Source organism: Manis javanica, chromosome 1 (genome assembly GCF_040802235.1).
Source record: "Manis javanica isolate MJ-LG chromosome 1, MJ_LKY, whole genome shotgun sequence".
NCBI lineage: Eukaryota > Metazoa > Chordata > Mammalia > Pholidota > Manidae > Manis > Manis javanica.
The window spans coordinates 223,927,914-223,942,458 of NC_133156.1; the positions used below are offsets into that span (position 1 = coordinate 223,927,914).

Here is a 14,545-nt window from a genome sequence, read left to right on the forward strand (position 1 = left end):
TCTCTGGAGAAGTCATATTTAAGCCATGACCAGAAGGATTAGAGAGCATGGTTTTCTTTTTACCTTATTCTCAGAATTTTTGTCCCCTTTGGGGGGTTACAGTTCCTCATGGTTGTAATGTCCCAGGCCCCTTTCTTTCTCATACTATACATTATTCTGGGGTGACTCACTCAACTCACTCAACAGAGTTTAAAAAAAAAATCTCTATACTGATTACTCCTGAATATCCATCTCTAGCCCAGATGGCCTGGGTCTCGAACGGTAATCCAACTCCTCAACACTTATCTCCATCCAGATGTCACATAGGCACTTCAAATTCAACTTCCAAAATGAACTTAATAACATTTCCTCCTATGTATTTTTTTCTCTGTTAGTAAACTAGACTCATTTTAGCCTTTTCTCTCATACCCCATATGCAAGCAAACACCAAGATTGGTCAGTTTTTATTTTCTAAACATTCCTAAAATCCATTCCTTCCTCATATTCTCCTCTTACTATCTCATGCTGGACTACTACTAAAATAGCTTCCCAGATAGTCTCCTAAGCGCCAGAGTAGTTTACCAAAAAATATAAGTCTCTGATGAGAACTAGGCTTGAGATGGATTAATGATTGTGCATTGAGCATTGACCCCCCTATATAGAATTTTATTGTTGTTAACAACCATTTGATCAATAAATATGAGAGATGCCCTCTCAAAAAAAAAAAAAATATATATATATATATAAGTCTGATGATGCCAATCTCTAGCTTAAAACCCTTCACTAAATCCTCATTACCCACAGGGCAATAGTCAACCTCTTTAACATAATGTACAACGTAATATACAATGTTTGCATCAGCTGTCATCTATTGTGTGTCCGTTAAAGAATGTGGTAAGTAACTAGAAGCCTGTCCAATCAAGTGTATATAGAATACATATGTTATACATTGTATAGTACAGACATATGATCTATATATAAACAGATTATATATGTTATATCCCTCATACAACCTCTCCATACACATGTATAGACTGCATATGTTGATTTTAGTTCAACTCTAAGAAAGACTATAAAAATCACTGTCCTCACAGAGCTTCATTCTATTGTGAGGGAGAGAGACAATAAATAAAAAGTAAATTACAAAGTATATTAAAAGGTGATAAGCGCTATGGAGAAAAATAAGGCAAAAGTAGAGGCTTAGATGTGTAGAAGGGGAGAGGCAGCAATTTTAAGTAAGGTACTTAGTTAAAGGTCACTGAGATATGAGCAAAGACTTGAAGGAGGTAAGGGTCTGGAGGAAGAATGCTCCAGGCAGGGGAAAAGGGGTGGGTGGTAAGGCTTTAAGGCGAGCATTAGAATGCTTTTTAAGAAACTCAGTTTGGCTAGAACCAGGGGCTGAGGGAGGGAGTAGGAGATGGGATCAGTGAGATAACAGAAAGCTTATCATATAAGGCCTTAAAAATCACTTTAAGGACTTTGGCTTTACTATGAGTGAATTAGGCAATTTTACTGGAGGTTTAAGAACAGAGGAAGGACAAGATCTGATTTTCATTCTAAGACTTCCTTTATGAAGGATAAAAGTACAGTCTTTCTCATCTCAGTAATCTGGCAGTTAAATTTCCAAACACTAATGGGCATTTGCCTTTGGATATCCCACGGCCACCTCTAACTCAACATGCATAAACCACAATGGACTTTTATGTTCCAGATTTCTACTAATTATAATTAAATGATATGAGTTGCATTATGGATTCATGTCACCATAAAAAAAATTTGTTAAACCTCTTGTGGAGGGGAAAGAGAGGACCTACAGTAAGGAAAAGAATTATAATTCACAATGGACAAATTCAAAAGGCATACATGCCAGGCTTGCAACAACCATCACTAGAACAAAAAAGATGTTGAAAAACCCAACCTTGTTTTGTTAGCAACCATTCTGAAACACACACATGAAACAAGAATCAGCTAAATGATACATTACTAAAATTAGTAAAACTGCCACCTGCTTTTCCTATGGAAATTCACAGAAATAAATTGAGATTAACCAAATAATCATAGAAGTAAAGAAGCCCATTAATTTTATTTTCACATAGAAGTAAAATGTAAATATTTTAAAATTTATTAGCACAAAAAAATAAAAATATGTAATATATAAGAATGAAGAGCATCAACCCTAAACTTTTTAACAAAAGTAGAAGTAAAAGAGGGAAGAAATGATAGCAGGGAAGAAAATGAAAGATAAGGCTAGAGCTTGCTAAAATCCCAAGAAAAGAGGGAACTTCTACTTGAGGTTCTGGGGTTACTTATTGCTTCCTTAGCTGTCCATCTTCTCTGCCTCCAAAGACATTAGGTTATACCCACCTAAGAACTTATCTATCTGGAATTCTACTGGCTCTCAAAATACTCTTGGGCATATATTTCTTATTATAATGTGCTATAAATTATAATTCTCTTGTATCTCCTTCTAGATTATGAATCCAAACCCAGTTACTAGATCATTTCACTGCATGTCCAATATCTAACATAATGCCCAAAAGATAAAGAAGCTAAAACATGATGAATTAGAAGTGATTAAGTTATTTTACTAATATGACATTTAAAACTTTTAAAGTATATAAGATCTTTTTAAGGTTAAATGTATTCTGTAATCTTTCATAATGCTTTGGAATTCTTTTCTATAATTGAGAATTTCTTGAAATCCTTGTTCCCTTGTTTTCAATGGGAAAAAAAGAAAAACTATCTTCTTGGTTTAAAAACTGGAGAACATCTCTAATAATTTTGAAAACATAAAGATGTACTGTTTTGCAGATACCTCCTATAATACTTCATAGCACTGTAGAGACACAAAGACATGTAACAGCTGTACACAGTAAACATAAACAATACAATCACAGATTGGATTATTTTAAGTAACAAATCTGGATTTACAAAGAAATTCCCCATATTGTGCTACCCTCAGACCACTGGCTGGAGAGTGACATCTGCTAAATTTATCTGATATTCTGGGGCTGAGGAGACATCAGATAACAATTCAACAACAGCCAGACAGGCTGGCCTACCAAAATAAGAGCCAATATTAAGAAGCTATGAGAGAGTCACCAACAATTTGCTGATGATATGATTCTGGTATTAACTGCTTTCTATTTACAAAACACAATCAACAGATAGTGGAATGCAAAACCTCTGATGAGTGAAAACTATTATAGCCATTCTATTTGTGGAATGGCTTTATATTTGGCAGTAAGTTTACTTAAAAAGGTTCATTAAGAAAACAGTTGTTGGTTTCAGGGAACCAATTTGCATATCGCCTTTTAACAAATGTTTCTAAGTAAAAGTAGCCTGTTGAGTTAAAAAGAGTTGCTAAATTATACCCAAACAATCACATGCAATCTCTAGAGAGGTTTTAGTAACTAGAAACCACATCTATCACTATTCAAATGGACCAGACTAAGCCAAATGGGTGGGGCTGAATAAATATCACTTTATATTTCAGCTGAATTATAAATATGCACAAGAAATTTGTCACTCACTTCCCAGATTTAGCTAAGAACTGCATAATTTGAAAATCAGTAACAATTAGTTAATAAACAACTCTAATAATATACCTTAAAATGCTTAGCAGGCAATTAGCACAGAGAAGCGCAGATGATGAGAGGGAACTCTCAGAGAGCTAAACCTTCCCAAGTTGAAAGCTGTGTGAAAAGAATCACACAGGAAAAATTGTAGTAAGTAAATTGCTCCTGCACTGGTAATGGCCATGGAAAAATGTTTCTCAACCTGGAGGCCTCAGACACCTGAGGTTCTCTTAAAGACGTTTTCAATTTTGTCTTTCCATTTCAATGACTTGAAATCTTTGCCGTGTGATAAGAAAGGAGAGGCATTGTCCTTTTTATGGAGGAATAGTTTCCCATTGTTAGGATATACCACACTTTATTTATCAGCTGATGACCATTTAGGTTTTTCCATTTTGGGGGCCACTTATCAAAAATGCTGCTGTAAACAGCTACATGCTAATTTTTACGTGACCATGTCTTCAGTTCTCTTGGGTATACATCTAGGTGTGGAACTACTAGGTCATATTATAACTCTCTTTAACATACTGAGGAACTGCCAAATTGTCCTCCACAATGGCTACACCACCTTAAGTTCTCACCAGCAATGTACAAGCATTCCAATTTCTCCACATTCTCACCAAAAATTTCCTATTTTGAAATTTTATTTTATAGCCATCCTAGTAGGTGTGAAAATGGTATCCCATTATAACTTTACACTGATTACATTTCCCTAACTGCTAGTGACATTGAGCATTGTTTAATGTGCTTATTGGCCATTTGTACATCTACTCTGGAGAAATGTCTATTCCAGTCCTTTGCCTATTTTTCAGTTGGGTTTTCTTCTTATTGTTGAGTCCTAAGAGTTCTTTATATTCAGATACTAGACCTCTTTCAGATATAAAATTTGCAAATATTTTCTCCCATTCTGTGGGTTATCTTTTCACTTTTTATACAGTGGCTTTTGATGAACAAAAGTTTTAAATTTTGATGAAATCCAACTTACCTACCTCTTCCTTGTTCAGTAAGTATAATGCCTGGGCTTCTTCTATTAGTTATTATTTTTCCTGTACATGGGCCATACTTTTCTGGCTTTGTATGCCTGATTTAAAAAAAAAAATACAGATATTTTGAAGCAAATGACTGAACAAGGATTTCTTTAAATATCTGGAAACAAAAATTCTCTCTGAAACCATACAGCCAGGGACCAATGTCAGATGGTGGCTATCTCTGGCTCAGAGAAGAGACCCTCCCCTCATACTCTCTGCCATAATCTTGACCACTTCTGCAAGGAATGCAAAGACAAAGAAATGGATTCAAAGCATGAGTTCTTAAAAATAAAGACATCAGTTTATTTCATTTCATTAAATCTACTAAACATAAGATTTTTCTTGAAGTGTTTTTTGCTAAAACAAAAATCCTGTGCAAAAAATCTTTTTAAATTTCTTATGTTAATAAAGAGATTATCAAAAATATCATGTGGTACTATCTGGTAACTTAACTCCTAAAAGTATGCAATGTTTGAAATAATGTATTTAATAAATTTATGTTAATTACTAAAAGTTTATTCTACAGATTAAGAGACAATGCTTTTTTGCATTAAATGGGAAGAAAAAGTTTAGACAAAATGTAAAAGTTTTATTTTGTTTTCTATAAATAAATAGGAATGAAACTGAATTCACTTTACAACCCAATATTTTAAATTCCTCACACTGACTTTATTTAAAATTCAATTTTTTAAGATAAACATACATGCATTTACCTTGCTAAAATATTCCTATTGTAAGAACTGTGAGGAAAAGAGTCAATATATGAAATACATATTTCTGGTAGCTATCTTATTAAATAACATTTCCTTATAAATCTATAAAACTAAATGATTCCAGTTATCTGAAAATGACAGGGTAATTGTAGATACACTGTACATGCTTCCAAAAATCAGTTCTACATTGTTCTAACTTGTGAAAAATATGTTATTTCTTAAAAAGAAAAAGCTTAAAATTAGTTTTACAGTTGTCTTTAACTGTATAAACAGAGTATTTTATATTTAATTGCATATACACAGGAAAACAGTTTATAACATCTAGCATAGAGCGAAAGAAAATGATGATCACAGAGACAAAATTAAGTTACAAAAAGTGTCTATCTCTTTCCACTAACTCGACCTTCTTTCACAGACTCAGATACTAATGAGCAGAAAAACAGCTGGAAGCTGGGGCCAGAAGAGAATTAAATCAGTATTAGAACACAGATAATCTACAGATGATTATCCAAAACCAAATAATCACATTTATTATGTAAAACTACTCTAATATCTAAAATAAAGAATGAAGCCCCTGATCATAAGTTGTTCAATTTCCCCCAAATATTTCAGAAACTCATTCCAAAATACAGTATGGTTAAATGTACATACATAAACCAATAAAATGAAAATGTACTGAAATCTTATCTTTAATGTCAATAAGACAGAAGTACCAAAGTAATAGAGATGTACAGGTCAAAATAATTTGTCAAAACAATGGAATTGTATTTTGAGGGCACCAGAAATGATTATGTCAAGTAAGCCTCCAGTTAATTTTAGAGTCATCTCTCCAACTAGAGGAGAAGGGGCATGAATAAATCACAATACAAATCTACATATAATCTTCATTGCCCAGCTTTATAGAAAGAACAGGCATTTTTAAAAGCCCAGCTTATTAAAACTGAAGTCATCTCATTTGATTTATAGTTGGCAAAAACATTATTGATATTGATAAAAATGAAAAAAAAATCCCTAAGTATCTCAGCAAATAGCTGGTTAAAAAACATCAATATCTCCTCAGTGATCATACTAACTTACCTAGTTATCTCCCTTCCAGTATAGTGCTCCACTGAAGACTAACTCCGAACACGTGAAACTGAAATTCCACTATCTAGTGTTCGCAACAGAATAACTATGAAAATAATGCTTATAAATATTAAACTGGAGACTCAGATCTACAAAATTTCAGAATAAGAGGGATGCCCTGCAATTGTCATCTAGTAGTGCTTCTCAAACTTTTTGACTATATATATAGGTCACTTAGAATTGCCTGTTCCTACTTCTGCAGTATAAAGTCAGTAGTAACAAAGAATTTGAGAGAAACAAAATAATGAAAATGTTCACACACAAAAACTGTAGGCCCATTAATATGCATTTAATTAAAGGATGCCAATGTAGTAATATATGTATTGAGCGTTGGTGTGTTTTATATGTATTAACTCATTTATTCTTCACAACTGTCCTGTGAAGTGCATATTATTACTTGTCTCCTCTTTACAGAATCACTGATTGAGTTCAACAATCTTACCTTACTAATAAAGAAACTATGGTATGATAAGGATGATGATGACGATGACAACTAACACTTATATGGGATTTACAATGTACCAATCAATGTTGTACACATCTAACTAATATTATTTACTTATAAGTCTTACTGATTCCTTCACTCATAAAATATGAAGAGGTAGCATTATAAGCCATTTTGGAAATGAGAAAGATGAGGGATGGAGAGGTTAATCTGCCCAATGTCATGAGTGGCAGAGGTAGAAATTATTCTTAGGTAATTTGGTTCCAGAATCTGGCTATGCTTAAATTTACATAACTGACCTACAGTCACAGAATTGATTAAGTAGAAAAGCAACAATAGATTCCCAAATTTTGCTTTTGCCTCTCCAACACATTAAAAGGCTTCTTAATTAAGAGTCTTCCCAGAAAAGCTGACATTAAATTATGCCACATCTAGCAATCCTGTATAGCATTTACAAGTTTCTCAAACATATGAACAGAGAATCTTTTCAATTCTTAGTTCAAACATCACAGAGAAGTAAATAAAACTGATTAGATACCTAATTCTCAATTATCTTCTATGGTCATTATGACACAAAACCAATTATTTCCTATAAGATGTGATTCAATTTAAAATGTAAATGTACTATTCCTTCAAAATCAAAAGTTCTGTCTTTACAAACCCTAATTTTTGTCCATTTACAAATCTTGGATTCTAATATTATATGTATATATAAATAAAATTCCTTTCAATAACATCCAAATCATCTTTAGGAATCTGTCTGGAAATCTGGGCTCCTACCACGTTTTAACAGACTTCCTCCTGAAAAAAATCGGTATAGCCTTTGTCCTACCAGATAAAGCTCTCAGTAACAAATCCATGAATCTCTAAAGTCCCATACCATAATCTCTTTAGAAAGGAAATAGATGGAAACAGACAAACTCAAAATGAATGCCGTTTTACAAAAAAGCTAGCCTATACTTTTCCAAAATGTCAATATCATGGAAGACAAAGAAAAGCAGATAAACTATTATAGTTTAAAAGAACCAAAGCGATGTGACAACTATGCAATGTATGACCCTGACTCTGATCAGATAACTGATAACATTTTAATATGGATTGCATATTACATAATAATAATGAAAACGTTAAGTTTCCTGAATTTTACTATTATATTGTGGTTAAGTAGGAGACACATACTGAATATTTAGGCTAAAGATCATAAATGTCTACAACTTACTCTCAAATGATACTTCATCATCATCATAATGGTGGTGGAGGAGGAGCAGAGGTAGTAGTAATTACAGAGATAAAGCAAATGTCACAAATTGTTTACAATTGGTGAAAAGGCAATGTGCACACAGGTGTTCAGAGTACCAATCTTATAGTTACTTGGTTGGTAGGTTTAAAATTGTTTTTAATAAAAAGGGGAAATAGAAAAGACAAAAATTTTCATCATGACATGAAGAAAACATGATTTTGAGAGTCACTCACTAAACAATACATTAAAGAAAAAGACACCAACATCAGTTTTTTCTCTCCCTTTCTATTTCATAAAGTTAAGGTACTAACACTCCCTTCCTGAAAACTCTTAAAGTGAGGGCTCTCTTACATGACTAAAATTTCTCTCAATTATAATACAACCTCCTCTGCGAACCTTTTTTTTTAATAACCAGAATGCTTACTAACTCATTACTATCTTCTTATTGAGAATCAACAGTCTATTTCAAACAAGAAAACATAGTTAATAAATACAATTATCATTGGCTAATAAAAGCCAGAAACTTGTAATGTGTTTGTTCTAGAAACCAATGAGATTTTAGAGGTAGTGGGATCTCAAATCATTTTGTACTTCCAGTCTTTGCTTTAAAGCTCTCTGCCAAATAATGCCTCTATCTCCCAAATTCATTGTTTACTCCAAACAAAGGTGTTGCTTGTCAGCCAACTAAATTTAACTCCCTTTAATTTCTATGATTGTTAAACCCACTCTCCAAGTTGACAAGCTGTTTTTCCCCACAGTGACAACCATCTCCTCCTTTAAAAGTGGGTAGTTGTGCAGCTGGGGCAGGGTGAGAGTGGTTACTGAGGTACTGATATTGTTCTACTTCTTAACGTGGGTAGTGCTTACACAAATATATTCAGCACAGAACTTAAGAGTTATTCACTTAAAATTTGTGATTTTTATCTACATAAGTTATAATTCAATTGAAATGTCTATTAATTTTAAAAACTTCCTAGTGGAAGTCTTCCTTTTACTGATTTGCCAGTTACTGATTACTCTTCAACTTTTTACCTACCATTGTGGCTTGGTTCATATTTATTTTTCTAACCATAGTCTGCTATGACCATTGTCATGTTCTATTCCCTCAATTAGCTCATGAACTCTTAGAAAACAACAGTGTAAAAAAACCCAAATGTACAAAATGGACACTAGATCTACATAAATTTAATGACTGGATATATATTAGAAATATACAAACTAAATCTAGGGATGGTTCAGTATAATTTTTCTGCTGCCATTTTTAATTCAGTAAGGACTTGAGGGTCTCATTAAGATACTGATTTTACAATATTAATTTCAATGTGCATTAAAGCTGTTTATAAAGTATAATCTAGCATTTTTCTGCTATTGTCATTTAAGAATATCAGCACACATTGTATAATAACCTTGAAGCTTCTCAAGATTAAACACATATTTCCATAAAAAATAAGAGTCAACAGGATGGGTGGGTAGGGAGCGTGAGGGGGTAGAAAGGGGCACAAAAATTCTCAATTATAATGTAAATTGGTCACGGGGATGGGAATAAAGCACAGAGAACATAGCCAAAGGTTCTATAACATCTTCCTATGTTGACAGATAGTAACTGCATGAGTGGGGGTGAGGATTTAATAATGTGGGTAACTGCTGAACCACTGTGTTGTATACTTGAAACCAATATAAGACTGCATTATCAACTATACTTCAATAATAAATAAATAAATAAAAGCAGTAACAGAAAAAAGAAAGTCAACAGGTAATCATTTTCCCTCCATAGTTTTATAGAAACAAAGCTCTTTAAAAACAGAGCTACAATTCCTACCTGGGAGACGTCTTTGTTCATAATGAGTCTTCAAAACAGGTATGGTCAAATCTAGTGCTCCAGAGGATAGCTTCCAGGGGAAGGGATAATGATGTTTCCAGAGATGGTTCGTGTCTCTTCACTCTTAAGTGTTTAAGGCCAATTATGCAAACAACTAAAAAAAAAGGAGAAAAAATTAAAAGTAGAAGAGAAGTTAGACTGTCGTTTTATTTTCTAAGAAATGATAAAGGTCAGAAATGCTAGGTAAAGAAAGAAAATACAACGTTTAAGGCCAAATGGAAAATTATTTCAAAAAGACAATGGATGAAGATCTGATTTCACAGCTGAAGTCCTTTCTGATGATTAAATAGGTATTCCTATTTAAGACTGCTGCTTAGATAATATATAATTATATTCTACCCATAATCTTCTGAAAGACCCATTTATATGTCATCTAAAAATTTTTTTTCTGGCTGCATTTGTATGTTTATGCTTCTTTCTACTTATAAATACTGCTTTTCACATTTTCAGTTTGCACTTAATTTTTACTTTGATTTCTGTAATATTCTATGTATCATAATTATTAGGATATTTTCTTTCAAACATTTTTTTAATTGAAAAAGTTTACAAACATTTTATATTCATAATATTTAAAAATAAAATCCATTGAGCTCTCGTTCCAGTAATGATGGATTATCTTATATTAGACTGGCTTGCTCACAGAGAGCAATTATTAACACTAGACAAAGTATAAAAAGTAACTGTTCAAAGATACTGAAAAGTGACCAAAGCAGGCATAAATGTAGATTTAATCACTGAAAGAAAGGCAACATACTGGATGAGATCTATACTTCTAAGACTTTCCCTTAAAAGAACGCTTTCCAGTAGACACCTTAAGTACTGGGAATCTAGACCTAATGGAGAAAACCAGTCTCATTGGCTTGAAGCATTTGAGAATGTAGTTCAGACCTGACAGAAAGCTAGATAATAGGAGGGGTAAATCATGGTAAGGAGGATAGTACTGTAAGGCGGAGGGGACCTTAAATCTGTACAAAAGTTCCGCAAATCCTTGGCTTATCCCTTAACAGCTCATGTATAGAGAGACTCCAAATAGCCTAAAGGAAGGCAACAGCTGGGAGACTAAAAAGCTGAAGAGAGATTTCAGCTGATTCCTACCACAAGAGACATACCACAGAAAAAAGAGTTTGGATTTTAAATCCTCCCAAATTAAAAGAGCTTGATGAACACAACAGGCTTCTCATAAAAACCGCAGAAGGGCCATATCTCATGAGTAAAGACTGTATCTCAGGACTAAAGATTCTCTTGGTCTAAGTGCAAAACCGAAATGCATCTGGTGTGATAAAATATAAAAAATCAAGCCTCTACAATTTCAAAGTGATCAGCCAGTATTTCTTTTTTACTTTTATTTTTAAATAATTGTACCCTCACATTTTTACACGAAATTGTAAAAGTAGGATATCCCATGTACACATCACTCACCTACCCCCAATGGTGACATCTCATTATAATGACAGTGTACTATCAAAACCAAGAAATTGCTTGACATAATACAATTATCTTGACCACAGACCTTACTTGAATTTTGCCACTTTTTTCACACTTTTTAAATATATGTATCTGTCTTTATAATTCTGATATTTGAAACATGCATAGATTCATAAAATCATATCATAACTAAGATTCCCTTTTGCTCTTTTTAATCACACCTTAACTCCTGGTGACCACTTATCTGTTCTCTATTTCTATAATTTTGTTACTTTGAGAATGGTATAAAGATTGAACCAAGTAATATGGAGGCTTTTGGATTGGCTTTTTTTACTCAGCACACGCCCTTGAGATCCATCCAGTTTGTTCTGTCTATCAATAGTCATTCCTTTTTATTGCTTCCTGGTTGCAGGTACCATTTATTTCCCCCACTATTTACATTTACCTGCTGAAGCACATTTGGGTTGTTTTCAGCTTTGGGCTAGTAGGAATAAAGCTACTATGAAATATCTGGGTACTTAGTTTTTGTGTGAACATAACTTTCATTTCTCTAGGATAAATACACAGAAATACAATTGCTGGGCTGTATGGTAAATGTATATATACCAGTTATCAATATTTAAGCAAGACTGATCAAGAAAAATGAAAGACAACACAAACTGTCAGTATCAGAAATAGAAGATACCACTTCATATCCTAAAAATACAATGTTCTGACCACAAAATGGAGATCAATTCAATGGAGGTAAAATGAAAAATCTCTTGAAAACCAAAAATTACTAAAATAACCACAAAAATAAATAGAATGGTATCTACTGAAGAAATTAATTTATAATTAAACAAAATAAAATTCCAGGGCCAAATGGCTTCACCGGTGGGTTCTATCAAATATTTAAGGACCTAATAACACTCTTACACACTTTTCAGAAAACAGAAGAGGGAAACCCACCAACTTGTTTTGTTAGGCATGCAAAACCTAATAGCAAAACTTGATGAAGATACTACCAGAAAAGAAAATTAGCTTCCTGAATACAGACGCACAATAGCAAATTGAATTCAGCAGTATATAAGAAGGATAATACACCATGGTCAAGTGTGGTTTATACAAAGAATGTAGGTTAGTTTAAAATTCAAATATCAATCAATGTAACTTACCATACTAACAGAATAAAACATACAAATATCTCAACAGAGAAAAGGCACCTGACAAAATTCAGTACCCATTCGTAATTACATTGTCAACAAGCTAAGAATTAGTGGTAACTTCTTCAATCTCAGGAGGATCAATCAAGTATTTATATATTGGTGATATATTTTACTTTTCGCCAATATTATATGTTACAGTTAAATATTGGCAGTTCTAATATTGGGAAGAAGGCAAAAATGTTCACTCTAACCACTCTATTCATTATTGTAATGGAAGTAGTGAAGGTCAACTCAGTGCGATAAATCAAGAAAATTAAAGGAAGTTTTTCAGAAAGAAAATTAAAATAAAACCTTTATTTGTTTAAAAATGATTTGAGGGGTACATAATTCTAAGGAATCTGAAAAATGATCAATAGAATTAACAAGTTATTTGCAAAGTTGTAGGACCCAAGTTCAGCATACAAAAATCAATTGTTTCTATACACAATGTGTTTCTAACCACAGGAAACAACTGGAAGATAAAATGCAAAAGTTTTATTTACAATAGCATCAAAAACATAAAATGAGTAGGGATTAACAAAAAATATGCAAAGATCTGTATACTTAAAATTATAAAAACACTGTTGAAACTAAAATAAGACCAAGAAAGTGCTGAGTATTTTCACAGGTTCACCATGACTCATAGTGTTAAAATGTCATTTTTCCTTCAAATAAATTCACATACTCAAAAATAAAAATAGTGGTTTACTTTACCAAATTTGGCAAATTTTACTGTCAAAATCTATTTTTATTTTGTTTTACATTATATTTGTAACACTGTGGGTTTTTTAAAATGCTTGTTTTGGGCTGTTGCTTTTTATATAAAGACTATTTCTCTAAATCATGACTTCCCTCAGTGTTGAACTCCGTATTAAAGTGGAATGTTTAATGTTAGAAAATTGGATGATCCTATCATCTGGATCCAAAAATGTTTACCTCTTATGGTCTCTCTAACTTAAACTAAATGCTTTTTGCATTAAAAAAATTTTTTTCTTTCCTTTACTTAAACCCACGATTTATTTTAAGTAAACTTAGTACCCTAAAACATTTCTTAGGGGATGAGATTCATCCCGATTTACTTCCTTGTGTGGTTTTATCTGCAAAGTACTACATCTTTGAATTTTCCCTAGGTAAATCTGTGTAAGAATTGGTTATAACTGACTATGGTAAAGATGGCATTATTCATTGAGTCATCCAAAAACAACCTCTGTCATTATTTGATTTCTAAGGAAAAGCATCCCCCCAATATCATCTGCATGCTTAACCCTGCAGGTATAATCTTTGACAAATAATGCCACTCTCTATAAAATCTGAGAGTTTTTATGGGTACTTTATCAACATCAGGCAGTAACTGAAGCCAGATGAACCCTACTAACGATTCAGGGTCCAATTATGTAAAGGGAATATGGGAAATGTGCTGAGTGGAAGGCTGAGCACAGTCACTTAGGGACTGCATGATGACAAAAAAGCAGATGACAAATCCACATTCAAAAAAGACAATGAGAAGTGAAGAATATGGAAACCAAGAGATGGGTCACACACAGACAACAAAAGAAGAAGAGGAATGTGAAAGCACAGGGAGAAAAAGGCAGTGATGATGATGTGACGTTTATTTGTTACTATGAAATCAGTAATCTCATCATTCTTAAAATGTGTCTCTCCAGTAATTATTATATAATTATCTGTGCTATCCAGAGTTCACTACTTTAAAAGTCTTTCCTCACTACCTCTCCTCCAGGAATACCAAGTAGGAGATCCACTATGGACAGTGGAAACTCCTAATAGACTTGCACTACCACTGGGCATGCCTGGAGGCTTTCAACTACTAGTTCCAATTTTTTTCCTCATGGGTAAGGCCTTTCTGTTTTCATTATCTGCTTTCAATACTGGATTCTGGCACAAGTGCTGGCTAATTTTTTAAATTATTTAATTTCTTAAATTCAATCTGATTT

The 14,545-nt window shown here is 33.0% G+C and overlaps 1 protein-coding gene across 7 annotated transcripts in view; it reads right to left on the bottom strand.

Moving 5' to 3' along the window:
* Window positions 1-14,545, bottom strand: part of NCOA1 (nuclear receptor coactivator 1) — a 176,626-nt gene that overhangs the window by 102,860 nt on the left and 59,221 nt on the right. For 5 of the 7 annotated variants that reach the window (XM_073215778.1, XM_073215771.1, XM_073215779.1 and 2 more), the window contains exons 2-3: window positions 9,925-10,078; window positions 4,540-4,635 (exon numbers count right to left, since the gene is read on the bottom strand). The gene's annotated coding sequence lies outside the window, so the exon portion shown is untranslated. The remainder of the gene's footprint in view (window positions 1-4,539; window positions 4,636-9,924; window positions 10,079-14,545) is intronic. The other 2 variants (XM_073215777.1, XM_073215773.1) reach the window with 2 other exon arrangements.